Consider the following 19,411-nt stretch of genomic DNA (forward strand, 5'->3'; position numbering starts at 1 on the left):
AAATGTATAGAGCGCAAACTAAGGCCCAAGGGCATCTAGGCGCTAGAACAACAAACAAGAACTGGGAGATCCAGGGAAGATTAAGAGTGCACCAGTGCCTAGTTTAAAAAGATGTGTTTTAAGTGCCTTACAGAATGGAAGGTATTCCTCTGTTACACACAGTGAGAGCAGAATACAGTTCCATAAAGTTGGAGCAAGGACCGAAAAGGAGCGGCCGCCAGCTCAAACATGCTGTTACCTAGGCACTTTCAGGAGACCCAGAGCAGACGAGCGAAGAGCTCTGGTAGGGCAATATCTTTTGATTTTGCTTCTTAGGTAACTCAACCCTCCCCCATGAAGAGGCCGGTGAGTGATGCAGAGTGTCTTAAACTCGACTCTGGCGGCAACCGGCAGCCAATGAAATCGTTCTGGACTTGATTTGTGATGTATGTGATCTTCACAGTGGGTGACAACCTGCTTTAGGCGCAGTTGTCGGAACGCGCGGTCCACCCACTACAGGTCACGCAATCATGAGTTCTGTTAATCAGGTTTGGTCCCTTTTCAGGCTCTTCGACCTCAGGTTTCTAACTTCTCTCACTTGTATTCACTTTGGTTATTGTAATACTCGTCTGTTAATGTAACACTCTTCTGCAGCAGTCTTTTACTTTACAGTAGACTTATGGGCCTTTCTCACACTGTTTGTTAAAATACTTAAATGATTGTTCAATATTCCATATGCTTTTCGTTTTGCCCACAGTGCTGCTTAAATATAGTCCGATATTCAATATGTCTGTTCAAATTCAAATGTTCGTTGGTGTTCAATATGCCGTTATCTTCTTCAAATAGCACTTGTTAACTTCAAATGTTTGGCCAGTGCTAAATATGCTGTGCTTTCATCCAAATAGCACTTTTTAACTTCAAATGTTCGGTCAGTGCTCAATATGCTGTGATCTTATTTAAATAGCAAATCCTATTCAGTTCAGTGTTCAATATACTCCGTAGGTTCAATTCAGTTTGGGGTTTGATATACTCAAGTATCATTTTCAATGAAGTTTGATGTTCAATATAGTTCAAATTCACTTGGACCATCACTTGCCTGCAGTCCGGTAGTGCTACGGTCTCTCTGTGTCCCTCTGTGTCTTCTGACCCTCCCCAGCGGCTGATCTGCTGCCCTCACTCACCTTCTCGGTAGTGCGGAAGCAGACTGCCACGTTCATCGGGCACGTGCCAACTGTCCTTCTCGGCTTCTTACTGCACAATAGACACGCACAGCGTCTACACTGCTCCCGGTTGCTTTTGCAGCTCCAGTTGCCTCCGTGTCTCGGCACGAACAGCGTCTTTCTCTCTTCAATTTGGCAGTCCCAGCTGCTCGCCTACCAGTTCAAAGGCTCCTGGTCCTGCACCCACCAGCTGCAGGTCCTTCGGGATCGATGCCGGCATCCAGACTTCCGAGTCTCTTCCCAACACGGCATCTCAGCTTCTCGTTCTCCTTCTCCTCCTCATATGTGTTTGGGCCTTTCCCTTTTATACACCTGAGCCCTATTTAGGGACCTCAGGTTTGAGTTGTTGGCTTGTCTTGCCTGACCATACTTAATCCAATCAAGGGGATATGCGTGACCTTCAGTAATGGATATCTTCATACCCCCTTCTTCGTCCCAGTACTGGAGGGGTGTTTGTAATAGGAGGTGTATATTACTTCTAGCTGCTTCTTCTGAGCACTTGGTGGGTACTTACAGGATAAGATATGGCATGAATGACAGTAGCTCATGAAGGTTGAGGGAAGGGTGGGTAAGTCAGTGTTAGGGAAGGGGAGGAGGGATACCATGTCTCTTCCAAGGGCATCACACTCCCGGTACCCACAGACCCTCCACCCAGGTGATCCTGTCTCGCTTGTCCACCCGTAGGGTCAGGATCCAAGAGCGATGGCCTTTCCTTGGCCACCTGCACAGAGGATCCATGGGGAATAGGAGGGAGGAATTCCCTCCGGCTTCTCACGATAGAAAATATCATTACAGATGATGCACATGACAGAGTTAAGTCTGAATGTAAAAGTCAAATGTTTAGCGATACAGCTCTTTCCGTCCATCCCCCCCCCCAAGACTGAAAAACGTTGACACTTTAAGTACACCAAACAATGCACAGCGGAATTTGACACTTGCTGTTCTATGGTCTGCGGGTTTTTCTGTCTCAGTAGACAGTGATGACATTTACTTATGTTTTGCCTTAGGAAAACATGAATCTTACAATTTTAATAACAGAGATTCAATTTAGAATTATCTAACCTTATATTACATACCATCTAAGCTACACTCATTGAGACAAGCATGGAGCCCTAACTGCTGACGGGACTGCAGGCAAATAAATTGAATTGAGCTTTTATATTGCGCTTCATGACAGAGACAAGGGTCTAAGCGCAGGACTAGCAATCAAACCCCCATTGCCCCTGAGCTATCGTCCTGGCCCTATCAAGGCACACTAGTACATATGTTCTGGGCATGCCTCGGATTACAAACAATTTAGAGCTTTATCCTGACCACAACTCAGAAGATTTTATCTGGTAAATAATTGAGAACTGGCATGAGGTAGAACTCGAGATGCTGCACACACACACACACACACTATACTCTTTACAACATATAAGGTGATCCTCTCAGGGTGGAAAGCAAATGATGCTCCTACAGCACGGACCTCAAAAAGGTATTTGTGGGTATGAAAGGATTAGTTATAGGAAAATGAATCAATCACCAATTTCAGACAAGGTATGAATTTGAGTAATACATTTGAGGTTATTCCAACTATCCATCTGCCCACACAAGCAACGGCTGGGTCCTTGCTGTAATGTTGCATTTTCTGTATGCAAGTATCTCTATTTATATGTTGCATATGTGTATATTAATGCTGAACCTACTTCACCAGAGAAGGAGAAAAGCTGTACGAATATTCCTACAATCTGGCAGAACTTTTACAAAGTGGCATGTAATGGGCCACTCATTTAGTTCCCATGATTGATGGGCTAGGCTAAAATGACTTTTTACTGACCAACATGATAAGGCTGATCAGGGTATGCCTACAAAAAGCACCTCTAGTCAGACTGGATATTGCCTAGACCTATACTTCAGTTTCCCTCAACAATGATGATGGATACAAAGCATCAATTTGTTTCGGATGGTAGACATGATTCTACAGTTGTTTGTTTTCTTTGTGAATTTTTTATTTTCTCTTTAAATATTTTCTTGTTAAGAAAATTCAAATAAAAAACACACACTCCATCCTCGTATAGGAATATGCTGAATCCCTTAACAACATTTTTGCTAAGTGTGTTGGCATGAGTCTTAATAATTTGAAATCAGAGTGGTAAAACACAGAATGTTTTATTCCGATTTTACGTAGCCTTGAAAGGATTACTGGGTCCTGGCTTTTTGGCTGAACTCACTATGCATTTTTGTGTTTGTAGGTCTGCCTCTATGATGATAAATATACTTACTGTAAAAACATGCGAGGTAACGAGCTAAAAAATGTGACTTGCAGAACAGAGAACTCTATTGCTGTATATTTTTTGGAGAAATTAGTATGAAGTTATAGGTGATATTAGGAGAAAAATGTGGCCAGTTCTTTTTCAACATCACTAGATGTAAAGATCTTTAAGATAAATTTAACTGCAGTTATTTTGCATGCAGATTACCATATGATAAACATTTACTAATGCTTGTTAATTAATCCCATGAGGCTGTATGCTTAATGTTGATCACCAGCAATCTGTAGTGATAATAAGGGATCTTGGTTCAACTAGCACATACATTTCTGTTGTTGAGTAGGGCTTGCTCACATTTTCACCATGTAAAATGACCACCATTGATTTCAATAATAGTAACAATAGGTTCCTCACAGTCTTGTCTCTTCAACTTTTGCAGAGGTGGACATGTCAGTGTTCTGAATACTCTTCCCCTTTTCCAGTTCCATATATTCCTTTCTGGCCCCAGAAGCCTTTCAAATGTACATTTTCTGTGTGTGGGTGATAGGCGAGCTGAAGGTTAGCATGGAACAGTCATTTTCATTCAGTCATGAAGCTTTTTGTTCCTGCACAGGTTGATCAGACAATCTAACCTTTTTTCCAGACTTGGCCTTTCCTTGAAGAAGAAAATTCAGTCTGGGAGTTGGTCTTGGTCATCTTTGATTAAACCAATGAGACTAACGCACTGAACAACATACAACAATGTTACTAACAGTAATTCATTTTCATTAACCCATGTTTGTTTTTATCTAAATGAAGGGCACACACCTAGATGTTGCTGCCACAAAAGCATCTATTTCTGCTGCGTAATTTATTTTTTCCAAATATTTCGCTCTCAATTGAAAGTGTAGGTTGGATGTTAACATATCCTGACAAAACGTATCAAATGATGGTAAGTTGGAGATGCGATTGTAACACTAGGCAAATTGTGAGGGTAAATGGGCATGTGATCGCAATACTTTCAGAAGCAAACAAAATATTTTTCACTATCCACAAGCCCAAAACTGATGGCTTTGTTAATGCTGGTTTTCTTCCCTTGCACATACATTTTTCACAGTAAACACCACACACGCATACGTGTAAAATTGCTCCTGGACACTGTGGCAGGTCAGAAGGAGTCGGACACATGGAGGACATGCTTCAATACCTTTTATTAAACTTATAAGTAAAAGGCCTAACTTTCCCTATCACTCAAAGGAATGCCCTACCTATCTAAGGAAACTAAAAGGTGCTTGTCAGGAAGTCCGAAGTAAAAATGTCCTCCATCAAAATTAACTATCTGACCCTACCACTATATTTAACTAATTTAAATAAGCCTTGAGAATGTCTTATCTTCACCTGGTCTTTTCTTTGTCTTCCAATAGGATTTGTATTTACAGTCTTTCTCTATGGTAGGGATAATTCTCAACATAATCTCCCTCAATAGTGTTTGAGATCAATTCTTGCCGTTCAAGAATAGTCTTGGCTTTCATATTTTCTGTTGTTTTATATTTACAATAACTTCCCTTCAGATACTTTCTCTCACTCTTGTAATCACTAGTAGGCTCATACCTCTCTTTACATTCAGACTTTCCTGAGGTGGGTTTTTCTTGACCCCTCTTTAGGCTTTCTTCATCATAACCTCTCTGTTTTACAATGTCTCTCCTTGTATCTTGCTTATTCAAGATTGTTATATACAGTTTTTCATTACATATTCTTATGTTAGATTTGTTCCCGTAATCAATAGTGAGGTTATATGGTTTATTTCTTTTCTTCCAGGGAACTTGTTTCCAGTCTTTGCTTGTTCTTCTCCTGGGTTGCTTAAACCCCTCTGTTACAGTCTTCTCACTTCTTTTCTTAACTGGTTTCCCTTTTGGTATATCGTCCTGAGAACTGGGACAAGTCTCTTTCTGCATATAATAACCCTCTTCTTTATCCGGGTTATTTGTTACTGGCTTACAATTACAAAGTCTTTGTTACTCGTCTTTATGACTGGGAAAAGTTTCTCTCCTTGTATAATAACCCTCTTCAGGTTGTTACTGGCTTATAATTACAATTACAGAGTTTTATTTTTCTCGTCCTGAAGACTGGGACAAGTTTCTTCGGGTTGAAGACCCTCAAGAAAATCCAAACAATAATGACAGGGCCCAAATTGTAGAAAACACAACTTTAATGCAAATGCAATTGAAGGCCGGGAGGTCAGCGAGTCTTGTAAGACCGCAAAACGGAAAGTTCTCTACACGCCCATATCAGACAGTAATTTAAAGATGAGAACCACAAATTTAGAATACATTTGTGTACAATCTAAACATTATCTGTAACCACATTCTAATCATCCTATTGGCTCCTGCCTATTTGCAACCTTAGTCAGCATAAATTGCTCTAACCTAATTGGTTAGTACATTGCCCTATTCTGATTGTTTATTCCAATAACAGGTTATATTCCTATGTGCATCCCCCTACAGACAACCTTATCATGTGCTGTCAGTACAAAGAGCGAAATCTGCCCTCCTCGGCAGCAAACTAGATACAAGGCCATTCTCTCCCATGTGACCAGATATCTTGGCAACCTATGCTACTCCCCACACCTGCTACCCTCCCACATTAAGTCATGTCCTTGTTAACATTGCAAACTTGTCTGCCTATGCCAAGGACAAAACCATGATTTCATAGTGTGCTCGACTGCCTTGGGAAGGTTTACATGAGAAAGTGTAACAGAGGCCTAACTCTTAGAATAACCGCTAATATTTGTGCTGCCCGGCCATTCTGCTATGTACTCGGCAGCCTGAAGGCTCTCTAGGATGCTACAGAAATGGAATCTAATAAAAAATAGCAGAGATGCTCCAATAACAAGACAGAATCCTCGAAAGCCTACTTCTTGATACAATGGTTAATATTTCTGCTGCTAGCTCACCCTGACGTGTACTTGGCAGACCATGGACTCTAGAGTGAGGCATAAACGTACCCCAGTTTAATAAAATGGCAAGGCACCCATGTTAATAGCAGTCCCAAAGCCTGTAATGTTTAGGATGTTGCACCCCCATATTAAAATTCCCTCCTCTAGTTGATTTATCAACTACCCCACACTGCTCTTTCATCTTTTCAAAAGGCGTTTTCGGTACACACACTTTCATTACAGTTCTCAAATTCCCTTTGTATTCTTCTGGGTTGTAGGGCAAAAAACAACCACCCCCATCCCAAGTAGGATCAACATGTTTCAAAATAGTTCTTTTGGGGGGGCCATCAGGGGGCATCGAGATGAGCTGACGCATCTCGACCGGTCTCCTCCTAACGGGCCGAACTAAGGGATTGAGCCCCCCTTTAGCCCCCAGGAGTGACCACCCAACCCCCCCAGGAGTATCCTGAGATGGCGAGACACTTGAGGGGAGAAATCCAGGGGGCTCTACGACCAGCACAGCCCTAGAACCGAGCCCGCACTGAGTGGTTGGGGTTCCTGCATTTTGCTGCCTGCGCTCGGCCCCCGAGGCAAACAGCCATTGTCTGCGCTGTAGGTGAGGTCTGAGGACTTGAAATAGCAGTCTGCCGCCGAGGTGCCTTGGTCGGCCCCCAACTCTGAGGCGGGATGGTGGGCAGGCTTCTGAGGTTGTTCACACGTATGCTGAACTCCCTGTGAAGGAGATCTTCGAGACGCCTACTCCCCGGCCTTCCGCGCGGCTGGTCAGGGGGACCTACGCCGATTCAGCTTTGCCTCCCAGAGCCTACACCTTTCAACGTCTTGGGAAGACTCATCCACGATGGGGTGTGGACCCGGCCACCTCCCCTTGCTGGCTGGGCCCTGCAACATCTTCACACATCGAGCAGCTGAGAGAGGGAGAGGCGCAGGTGGTGTGATCCGCTCCTTCTGGCGTTCTGGAGTGCGGACCTGCAGCCACATCAGTGATCCCTCAGCTTCAGGTGAGCTGGGGGCACCACGGCACCAGTAATTTCTCGTAGTTTGTGGTGCATCCGGGGGAGGCTTTCTGTCCACACCCCCGGCGGCCCTGAAACACTTTTAATTGCTGCGCCGCAGGCACAGCCCCCCCTCCAAAAGCCGGGCTTAATCCCGGACCAGCAACAGAGCAAGCAACACATAGAGCTTCCTATTCCTGGAGGCCTGGCACAGGGCCCACCACCCCTTCAAATCCCCGCTGCAGCCTTTGGGGGTGTTCTGCTTCTCACTGCGGGGGGTGTCCTTCTACTGGGGTACCACGTGACCTTAACACACCACCCTCTACCTCCAGTGGCCCTACGAACATCTACCTGCTCCTATCCTGAAGAGAGGTGGGATCTGGAGGAGCATGCTGCGGAGGCGGCTCCCCCTCCATACATCTGCAGTGATTTCACCAGCCTGGGTGGAAGGTGACGCTCTGTCAAGCCGACTTTTAGCTCATCAGCCCCCTTCCCGAAAGATACGGGTCTGCCCACAACCCTTCACCTACTAATCACTGCACCCCTGCCGCTGGCCCATCTGAGTGCACCCTGAGGAGTGTGAATGCCAGGCCCTGCTGCATCGCCTTGGTACATGAGCCCTAGCAATCCAGACAATAATCAAGTCCACTTGCTGAACTTGTGGCTGACCCCGAGCTGACTCTCAACCCTTGCTTTAAACACAAGAACATTGCTGGGGGATTTGAGAGCATCAGGGAGCGACGACAACCCTCCCCAAACCCGTGCTGGGTCCTCTCAGGGAACCAAGAAAACCACCCCACAACGGTGCCGGAAAACGTGGTGGTTTCCCTGACCCCGCCTTGGATCATCACCAGCAGTTATACAATTCTGTCCTCTCCTCACACGATTAACCAACCGAAGCCACACCATCTTTCATCAAACAAGTCTTATAAGCTCTGATTTCGCCCAGGTGCGCGACTCCTGGTGGAACCACGCTTTTGGAGTTCCTTGTTCTACATCCTGTCCTTTGGTGGAAGTCCCTATGGGCCCCCGAGAACCCACAAGTGTGAGCCCTCATTTGCCCGAACGAGCCAACTCATATGATATCCCCTGATGGACTGGGTGAAATCACTACACAGGTTTCGACACTCCTTGACTCCGACACCCAAAGTAGTCAACATGCCCGCTACTGAGCAATCGGAAACAATGGATGCCCAGTTGGTGACTAAGGGTATGACAGCCCTTCTGGAGGAGATCCGTGGATTCAGGGTAGACATCAGCAAAAGTCTTGACTCCTTAGATAAAAAGGTACACTACGTAGAAGACCGAGTTCAAGCACTAGAAGCAAACCAGACCTCGGTCGACCAACTCGAAACCAAAATAGATATTCGCCTGTCAGAACTGGAAAGAAGGGAGGAGAAATGCATCCATAAACTTGATAACTTGGAGAACAGGGAGCACCGCAGTAACCTGAGGTTCTGGGGAGTCCCAGAGCGTGAAGGGGAAACCCAGGTGGGTATCACCAGGGCTGTGAACGTAGTGATTAGCAAACTGTTTGACGAGGGCAACACCAACAAGCCAACTATCGGCAGGGCCCACAGAGTGGGGGCCCCCACCAGGGGACCCAGGTCGATAACTCATGAGATTTCACTACTACTCAGGAAAAGGCAAGATCCTGGAACTGGCACGGAGGAAGGGTCTGATCGACTGGGAAGATACAAAGGTCACTATCTACCAGGACCTCTCGGCTCTCACCTTGGTGTGTCGATTATGCGGCCCCCTAACGAAATGGCTCCAGCCTAAAGGGGTGAGATACAGATGCGGCCACCCATTCTCCCTCGAGTATGATGGCTACAAATACTCCCTGGTCACAGAAGATGACATCCAAAGAGTGACCTGTGAACTGCTGGGTGATCCCACCCGGGGGGGGGTGACCAACTTGGCAGAGTAGGAGACATAGCTGAACCCCGGAAAGACCAGCGGATTCGCTGAAAGGCGCTGAGTCTGTGGCATAAGAAAATTCAGGAGGGTGGGCGGCTTCCCCCAGACCTGCATAAAATAACTGCAATCCCTTTTCATTTCACTTTCAAACAGCGAGTGGGTGAGTTTGACTCTCAACAATTGCTTCAGGAAATCCGAGGCGGACTCCAACCTGCAGTTGTGAGATGGCCCTGACTGCAAAGCCGTCTAGTTTGGCCGGTGACTATCCTGGCAGTGGGGGGCATGGGGGGGGGAGAAGAAGTGCTGATGTATGATGCAGAGATTTAAGGTTTGGGGGAGAGGGGCTCTGAAAATCTGTTTATTGTTAATTATCGTCTTCCTGGTGGTGGACGTTGGTGGCCTGGTTGGATGGCATTTCCTATGTTGCAGGCAATCCAGGCACTTGGGGTGAGGGGTAAGTTGGGCGGTCTGTTTCTGTTTTTTCAGGGCTATTGTTTGAATCTACCGACTGGGGACCGCTCTTTCAGAAGAGGTCCTGAAAGCTGTGGTTTATATGTTTTCCCCAAGAGGGCTCTTCAGATTATGGTATCCTCCCCAATGGCTGATGCAATCCACTCGCTGACGTTGGGTTCGCTAAACGCTCGGGGACTGAATTCCCTGCATAAGAGATCATTAGTGGTGAGGGAATTTAATAGGCTGAAACTTCACTTTCTATTTCCTCAGGAAACCCACTGGGCAAGTGGTAGGGAAATGTCGCTCCGGTCCAAGTCCATACAGGAAGTCTTCCACGCTTCATGCCCGGCTAAGAAAAGTGGGGTAGCGATTGTAGTGTGCCCTAAAGCACACTTTGTACCGAAGACCCAGCGCAAAGACCCGGAAGGTCGTAATGATGAAAGGGGAAATCAGGGGTAACAAAGTGACACTGGTATCGATCTATGCCCCTAACGAGGCTCGGGACCAATTCTGGGTGGGGGTGAAGACAAAGATTATAGCATTCAGGGAAGGGGTCCTCCTTGTGGGCGGTGATTTTAACATGGTCTTACAACCTGACCGTAACAGGAAATCCGTGCATCCCTATACGGACATGCAAACGCAGAGGAGGAAGTCCGCCTCTTTTCAGAACACTAACGATGAACTGGGGCTTTCAGACTCTCATTCCACACCCCAGGGACGAGACCCTTTATTTGCATTTTTTTCTAACCCGCACTCCTTATTTTCTAGAATCGATTATGTTCTCTTCGACAAATCACTTTGCCAGAGAATAGCCGATTTTGGTGTCTAGTTAATCCCGTGGTCGGACCATGATCTAGTTCGGGTCCAAGTGGGGATGCCCCCGGGGCCTCCCGAGAGCTCCAGGTGGACGTACAACAACCTCTTGTTGAAAGACAAAGAATTGTCCCAGTCCCTGCTTGCAGCCATAAAATAGAATCCTTCGCAATCGGCGACAATGGTCAAGTGCGGGAGGCGGGAGTCTGGGTGGCCTTCAAAGCCACGATCAGGGGGATCCTTATTGGAATGGGGGCAAGAAAGCAGGAGAGAGGTAGAGAAGAGAGACTCCTTAGAGATAAAATAGAGGCTATCCAACCGGGGGGCAAACTCTGATCCCAAATGTTCCCGGGTGAATGGACAGAGCTCCAACAGCTTAAGGCAAAACTTGCCGCCCTCTAGGTTGGGCAAACCGAGAGAAAATTGTCCTTTCTGAAACAAAGGTATATGGAGAAAGGGGAGAAGGCTGATAGGATCCTAGCCTAAATGTCTAGATGACCCAGGGATAGCAGAGCAATTCCGCTTATATTATAAGCGCCTCTATAAGTCAGAGCACACAGGGGACGGGTCTGATGCGGACAACTTTCTGGATTCTCTTCCAATCCCCCACCTCCCTCCTGAGAAAGCGGACCCCCTGGAAAGGCCCATCACACTCCAGGAGGTAGTGTATACTATCGGCACCATGAAAGGGGGTACCACCCCGGGCGACGATGGCTTCACGATTCTCTTCTAGAAGTCCTGCTCCTCCACTCTGGCTCTGTTTCTGTCTAAGTTGTTCAACACAGCCCTAGATTCGGGGACTCTCCCCCAGTCCATGTTATCGGCCCGCATCCTGGTTAGCCCAAAAGAGGAGAAAGACCCAACAAATTGCCAATCCTACGTCCCATTTCTTTACTTAACATTAACGTGAAGGTTCTAGCTAAGTTACTTGCCAACCGGCTGGCCCAGCATCTCTTTTCTTTGGTCCACGGAGACCAAGTTGGATTCATCCCGGGTAGGCAAGGGTCTGATAACATCAGGAAGACATTGGATCTGATGCACAAATCCTCCCGTAATAATATAGAAGCCCATCTCCTCTCACTGGACTCTGAAAAGACCTTTGTCTGGGTTGAATGTTCAAACATGGGCAAGGTCTTGCAAAAAATGGGTCTGGGTGAAAGATTCCGTCGGTGTATCGCTTCACTGCACAATGGCCCCTCTGCTAGTGTGGCAGTTAATGGAACGGTGTCTGCTCCGTTTCTCCTCTCCAGAGGGACCCGCCAGGGCTGCTGTCAGGGATGAGGTTTGGGGCAAAGGACGGCGATTCCACTACCCAAAAAGGCGTTAAATGTCAAACTACATTTCCCAGCATGCCTTGGGAATGGTGTAGTTCTGGGATTCGCGCGACACGCCAGCTGCTAATTAGTGGAACTGCTTAAAGTTCGCCGCCGCCCATGCCTCAGTGCAGGTAACAGGTAATCAGCACGGGCGGCGGCAGCAGAGGACGCGAGGAGATCTGGCGGTGTAGGAACGCCGAAGGACTGTTGGACTGCTCCCTGGCCCGCGACGGTGATTATCAGCAGCTGGAGCATGAAGGAGCAGGAGCCCGGGCCGCGGCGGTGATTCCAGAGCGCCCCGTTCTTCCGTGTTGGGCGTCAGACTTCAGGATCCGGATGGCCTCGTGAGGCATCCGGACCACCAGTTAAGTGCTCTACCCATTTGTATCGCTAATAATGTGTTCTTTTGGCTGCTTATTTCCTGAACAAACATTGCTGAGGGCATGAGAAGAGACATGCCAATACGTTGAGAACTGACAAAAAGTATCACTGGCTATTATGGATTTGCAAGGAGAAAATCATCTCCATTTAATTGGTACTATGGGATAATGACATTAGTGTCTCACAGTACGAGAGCACGTGTTTTGTGTTCTTGTTTTGACCTATTGTTTGTCGCTTCATTGTGCCCATTGGGGCATGAGTCTTGTATGTTCATGCAAGGGACACCCCTTTTGTTTGTGCCATTCTGCTTGTTTGCAAACCTATGTGTGCCAAGTGAAATGTTTCAACTTTGCTTCAGTAATGTGCTATGTCTGAGTATCTAACACTATGTTCTTTGTGCTTAAAGTGGTGTCTTAAAAGGCCACTAATTAAAGGTATGCTATGCTAGGTACACTACTGTTTATCAAGTTATGTATACAATAGGTGTATGTCAGGTTTAGGAGTCCGATTAGGTGTTCAGGATTTATTATGTACATGCTTGTTATGTTTTCCCCTCCTTTCCTTTGTCATTCCACCCCCTTTCCCTAACTCCGTCTTCCCCCCCATTGGCTGCCATGTGGCTTCCTGTGTTACTCATTTCAGGCGACCGTGCCAACCACGGTGGGAGGGTCGATCTATTCGGCTTCTGTGGTTTGGGAGAGGGGGTTGAGTCCCTTATCCTCCCTTTGTTAGTTTGACAGAATTACCTGCCCCCGATTTCGGGTAATTGAACCACCCAGGCCAAAAGGATACAAATCCTCCCTCTTTAGCGGACGTGCTGAAGGCACTGCAAGATATTCAAGTGAAATTAGTGCAGGCTAGACAAGAATAAAGTACGTTGAAAGCCCAGGTACAGGGTCTAGTAGCACAAGGCACCCCTCTGGAGGGGGCTGGATCATCTACAGGGGATCCAACTGGTAGAGTCACATCTACAGTGATTGTGCAGCCCCCTAGCAGTGTGCCGTTGGCGGCACCTGAAAGGTTCACAGGAGATCCAAAGAAATATGACCATTTTGACACAGTGCCGCCTGCACTTTTTGTGTAAACCTACGGCCTTAGAGACCATACAGGGTAGAACAGCATTCGTTATTTCATATTTAACTGGAGATACAGCCGCTTGGGCAATGCTTTTGGTGCAGAAGGATGATCCTTTATTGTATAATTGGGATGGGTTCCTGGGGGAGTTTGGAAGACTGATAGCTGGCAAGTTTCCCTGGCTCAAGACAAGGAATTATTAGCCTTAAGACAAGGAACTCGTGACTTAGTTTCATGTTACCCAATTTAACAGGTTAGTGATTGAAACAGATTGGCCGGAGAATAAACGGACTGTGTTATTTTACCAAGGGCTAAAAGAAGAATTGAAAGATGATATCGCTCAAGTAGAACCTCAACCTAATACATGTACGGCCATGATTGATTTAGCATTAAGGTTGGATCATCGGATAAATGAGCGCAGGGGAGATAAGAAAAAAACAGAAGTAATGCCCTTTGTGAGGTTGGATCGTGGTAAGGGAAATAGGAACATAGAAGGAGAACCTATGCAGATCGGTGGAGTGAGAGGGCCATTGTCTCCAGCAGAAAAGGAGCAACGCAAGGCTAATAACTTGTGCCTATATTGTGGGCAACCAGGACATTATATCAGGACTTGCCCTAATACTCCGAAGAAAGGAGCAGGCGGGGACAGAAGCAAGGTGGAGGCGGAAAAAGAGCAGGACCGGCCTTAGGGGGAACTCAGGTGACAGGCCCAGAAAAGACTAGTTTCCCCAATTGGATAGCCAATACGACAGGGAAAAGAAATTCACATTTGTACATTTTGGTAACTTTCTTTTTTGCCTGTACGAAACAGATAGTGTCTGCAATGGTGGACTCTGGAGCCAGCGGGAATTTCTTTGACATTGGATTGGCCAAAAGGTTGTGTTTACCGTTAAGGGAAAAATCTCAGGTGGAGGGGGTGCAATCAGTGGATGGATCACCCTTGATTTCTGGGCCCATTTGTCAACAGACTCAGCCCATTCAAATGATGTGTGGGTCCGGACATGTAGAGGAGATTGTCTTTGATTTAATAGCGGCACCTCAGTTTGGACTCATTTTGGGCATGCCTTGGTTAATTCAGCACAATCCCAGAACTTTTTGGGTTACGTGGGAGGTGGTTTTTGCTGGTTTGGAATGTGAAGGTCATATGGAGGAGGAGGGGAGTCCTGCATTATTTTTGGCAGAACAGGTGGCAGAACCTCAAATGGTGGGTGCAATGGCTGTGAGTATCCCAAACCAGTATCACAATTTGTCTAAGGACTTTGACAAAGGGGGAGCGGACAGGTTACCACCCCATAGATCCTATGATTTCGTGATTGATTTGGAACCAGTGGCTAAATTACCTTGTAGTAGAATCTACGCTTTGACTGAAACAGAAAACCAGCATTTACGAGAATACCTGGATGATTGAGTAAGGGTTTTATCAGACATTCAACCTCACCCGTTTCGTCACCATTATTCTTTGTCCCAAAGAAAGAGGGAACTCTTAGGACATGTATTGATTATCAGGCTTTGAATAAGGTGACAGTGAAAAACAGGTATCCCTTGCCTTTGATTTTGGTGCTACTGGACCAAGTTAAGACAGCAGTAGTTTACATCAAACTAGATTTGAGAGGGGCCTATCATTTTATTTGAGTTAAAGAGGGAGATGAGTGGAAGACGGCCTTCAGGACTAAGTTTGGTTTGTTCGAATACCTTGTTATGCCTTTTGGACTATTTAACGCTCCTGCAGCATTCCAGTACTTTATGCAGGAGGTGTTGAGCGAGTTCCTAGATGTGTTTGTTATAGTATATATTGATGACATTTTGATTTATTCATCTTCTGAAGAGCAACATATAGGTCATGTTAGAGCAGTATTGAGAAAATTACAAGATTATCAGTTGTATGTAAAATTAGAAAAATGTGCCTTTCATACTACTCAAGTGGAATTTCTTGGTTTTATTTTGACTCCCTCTGGTATTGTGATGGACAAAAAAAGGTTCAGGCAGTTACTGAATGGCCAGCACCTCAATGTATCAAGGATATTCAGTCCTTTTTGGGTTTTGCAAATTTTTATAGGCGTTTTATTTCTAATTTTTCACAAATTGTTACACCGATTACAAAATTATTAAGGAAAGCCACTAGTTTTTGTTGGTACTCTGAGGCAGAGGAAGCTTTTCGAGAGTTAAAGAAAGCATTCATGACAGCTCCGGTACTGAGACACCCAAATCCGGAGAAACCTTTCCAAGTGGAAACAGATGCCTCCAATTTGGCAGTTGGGGCAGTATTGTCTCAAAGGGATGAAAAAGGAGTGTGGCATCCTGTAGCTTTCTACTCTCGTAAGCTTACTAGCTGTGAACAAAATTATTCTATTACTGACAAAGAGCTATTGGCAATTAGAGTAGCATTTTCGGAGTGGCAACATTATTTGCTGGGGGCCAAACATCAGGTTACGGTGTTAACTGATCATAAGAACCTACATTATTTCAAGACGGCCCATACATTGAGTCTCAGGCAATTATGGTGGTCACAGTACTTTAATGAATTTAATTTTTTGGTTACTTTTAGACCAGGAAAAAAGAATGGAAAAGCGGATGCTTTGTCTCTGCAGCAAAATCTTGAAAGTAGTAAGACAGAAGTTAAAACTATCATTCCAATGGAAAACGTAGTGGGAGCTGTGATGACTGAATTGCTGGGACAGGTGAAACAAGAAATGAAAAGAACGGAAAAGAGGAAATGGGGAGTGGAAAATCCATTAGAAACTTAATATGCAGGAAAGTTGTATTTAACAACGCTCGCTTTGCAAAGGAAAGCGATGCATTGGTGTCACAATTCACCTTTGGCAGGACACTCTGGAAGTAAAAAGGCACAATATATCCTGGAGAAGTATTTCTGGAGGCCAGGTTTAAGACAGGACTCTGTTAAATACATTCAAGAGTGTGAAACATGTGTACGAAGTAAAACAGACCATACCAAGAAAGCAGGGTTGCTTCAGCCTCTACCAACTCCTGAAAAGGTTTGGACACATATATCCATGGATTTCATTACTGATTTGCCTCCTGATGATCAGTATGATACGATCTGAGTGGTGGTGGATTATCTATCAAAACAAGCCCATTTTGTGACTTGCAAAGGTATTCCGGGAGCAGGGAAATTGGCAGAGTTGTTTCTGCAACATGTGGTCAGATTACATGGTCAGATTACATGGTCTACCGCAGAGTATTGTATCCGATAGAAGTCCACAATTCACTTCCAAATTTTGGCGTGCTTTCTGTCAAATGTTAGGAATTGACTATGCTTTGTCCACAAGTTATTACCCACAAACGGATGGACAAACGGAGAGAGTCAATCAGACGCTTGAGCAGTATTTGCTCTGTTATTTAAATGATGGTCGAGAATCTTGGGTGCAATCCTTATGGTTGGCTGAGTTCACGTATAATAACACAGAACACGCATCATTGGGCATGGCTCCGAATTAATGCTTATATGGTCAAGCACAGAACATGTTACCGGAGCACTTACCGGATATGGAAAATATTCCAATGCTTCAGGAAAGAAAACAGTTACTTCTGAACATAAGACAGAAGGCACGAGCCAATTTAGAACAGGCTAAGGAAGAGTATAAAAGATATGGAGACAAGAGAAGGAGAGAGGCTCCTCAGTATATGGTGGGAGATAGGGTATGGCTGTCTACTCACAATTTGCCTTTGAAAGGACCTCGTAAATTTGCCCCTAAATTTATTGGACCCTATGAGATTGTGAAATGTATATCTAAGGTGGCGGTCAAATTGCGTTTACCTCAAACATTGAAGATACATCCAGTGTTCCATGTGTCTTTGCTTAAACCCGCAGTTCCTGGGACGCGAGTGCAGAGACCTCCAGCAATCACCAAGGATGGGCAGATGGAATACAAGGTGAAGAAAATACTGGACTCAAGGCGAAGACAGAAACAATTGTGGTATCTCATTCAATGGGTGGGGTATGGACCAGAGGATTGTTCATGGGAACCGGCTAGTGCGGTTCCTGCACCTCGGTTGGTGCGCCAATTTCATTTACACCATCCGGAGAAAGCGAAACTTGGAAAGGGCCCTGAGAGAGGAGGTACTGTCAGGGATAAGGTTTGGGGCAAGAGATGGCGCTTCCTCTACCCAAAAAGGTGTTAAATGTCAAACAAACTACATTTCCCAGCATGCCTTGGGAATGGTGTCGTTCTGGGATTCGCGCGACACGCCAGGTGCTAATTAGTGGAACTGCTTAAAGTTCACTGCCGCCCATGCCTCAGTGCAGGTAATTGCAGATTATCAGCACGGGCGGCGGCAGTAGAGGACGCGAGGAGATCTGGCGGTGTAGGAATGCCGAAGGGCTGTTGAGCTGCTCCCCGGGCCGCAACGGTGATTATCAGCAGCTGGAGCATGCAGGAGCCCACGCCGCGGCAGTGATTCCTGAGTGCCCCGTTCTTCCGTGTTGGGCATCAGACTTCAGGGTCCGGATGGCCTTGTGAGGCATCTGGACCGCCAGTTAAGTGCTCTAGCCATTTGTATTGCTAATAATGTGTTCTTTTGGCTGCTTATTTCCTGAACAAACATTGCTGGGGCATGAGAAGAGACACACCAATAAGTTGAGAACTGACAAAAAGTATCCCTGGCTATTGTGGATTTGCAAGGAGAGAATCATCTCCATTTAATTGGTACTATGTAATAATGACATTAGTGTCTCACAGTACAAGGGCACGTGTTTTGTGTTCTTGTTTTGACCTATTGTTTGTCGCTTCATTGTGCCCATTGGGCCATGAGTCTTGTATGTTAATGCAAGGGATACCCCTTTTGTTTGTGCCATTCTGCTTGTTTGTAAACCTATGTGTGCCAAGTGAAATGTTTCAACGTTGCTTCAGTAATGTGTTATGTCTGAGTATCTAACACTATGTTCTTTGTGCTTAAAGTGGTGTCTTAAAAGGCCACTAATTAAGGGTATGCTATGCACACTACGGTTTATCAAGTTCTTTATGCAGTAGGTATATGTCAGGTTTAGGAGGGTTCAGGATTTAGGGTACAGGTGTAGGAGTATTGTCCTTCAAAGTAAATATTGTTATGTACACGCTTGTTATGTTTTTCCCTCCTTTCCTTTGTCATTCCACCCCCTTTCCCTAACTCCGTTTTCCCCCCATTGGCTGCCACGTGGCTTCCTGTGTTACTCATTTCAGGCGCCCGTGCCAACCATGGTGGGAGGGTCGATCTATTCAGCTTCTGTGGTTCGGGAGAGGGGGTCGAGTCCCTTATCCTCCCTTTGTTAGTTTGACAGCTGCCCTATTTCTCCCCTCCTGTAAGCCTTTGCAATGGAACCTCTGGCCATAGCTATAATACAGCACCAGGGGATTACGGCGGTCCATTGTGGGGATTTCGATTTTAAACTCTCACTCTTTGCAGATGATCTCCTCGCCTATCTAACCAATATAAAGGTCTCTCTTCTGAGGCTCCTGGACCTGATACACTCCTTTGGGGTCTTCTGTGGATTGAAAATAAACCCATCAAAATCGTTTCTTATGCCGATGGGAAAAGGCGACGGGGACATTGAGGATGGGGAAACAGTAAGGGGTATCCAAATTGAACGCAAAGCCACTCCATACCTGGGAATCCTCCTCCCGAGAGATCTGGGAAATCTCTTTGAACTGAATGTTCGCCCCCACCCTCTCGAAGATAAAATCAGACCTCTTATGGTGGACCCCCTTGACCCTCTATGGTTTGGGGGCATGGTATCTCTAAAAATGAACATCCTTCCCCGGCTTCTCTTTCTCTTCACCTCCCTCCCGATTATTATATACCAGATCCATACTTCAAATCCCTACACTCCATGGTCCAACGATTTATTTGAAACGATAAGACACCAAGGGTCAAACATGCCACCTTGACTCTCCCGAGATCTCTGGGAGGTTTTGGCCTCCCCGACTTGTGGCAGTATCACAAGGCGGCCCAACTAAGGGTAATGTTGTAACACTTGAGGGATGAAATGCGAACCTACTGGACTTACATAGACAATACCCACACGCACCCTAGGAAAGTAAGAGCCCTCCTATGGTCCCCGATCAAAGACCTTCCCGACTCT

The sequence above is a fragment of the Ambystoma mexicanum genome, chromosome 10, assembly GCF_040938575.1.
Source record: "Ambystoma mexicanum isolate Mex_15411 chromosome 10, UKY_AmexF1_1, whole genome shotgun sequence".
Taxonomy (NCBI): Eukaryota; Metazoa; Chordata; class Amphibia; order Caudata; family Ambystomatidae; genus Ambystoma; species Ambystoma mexicanum.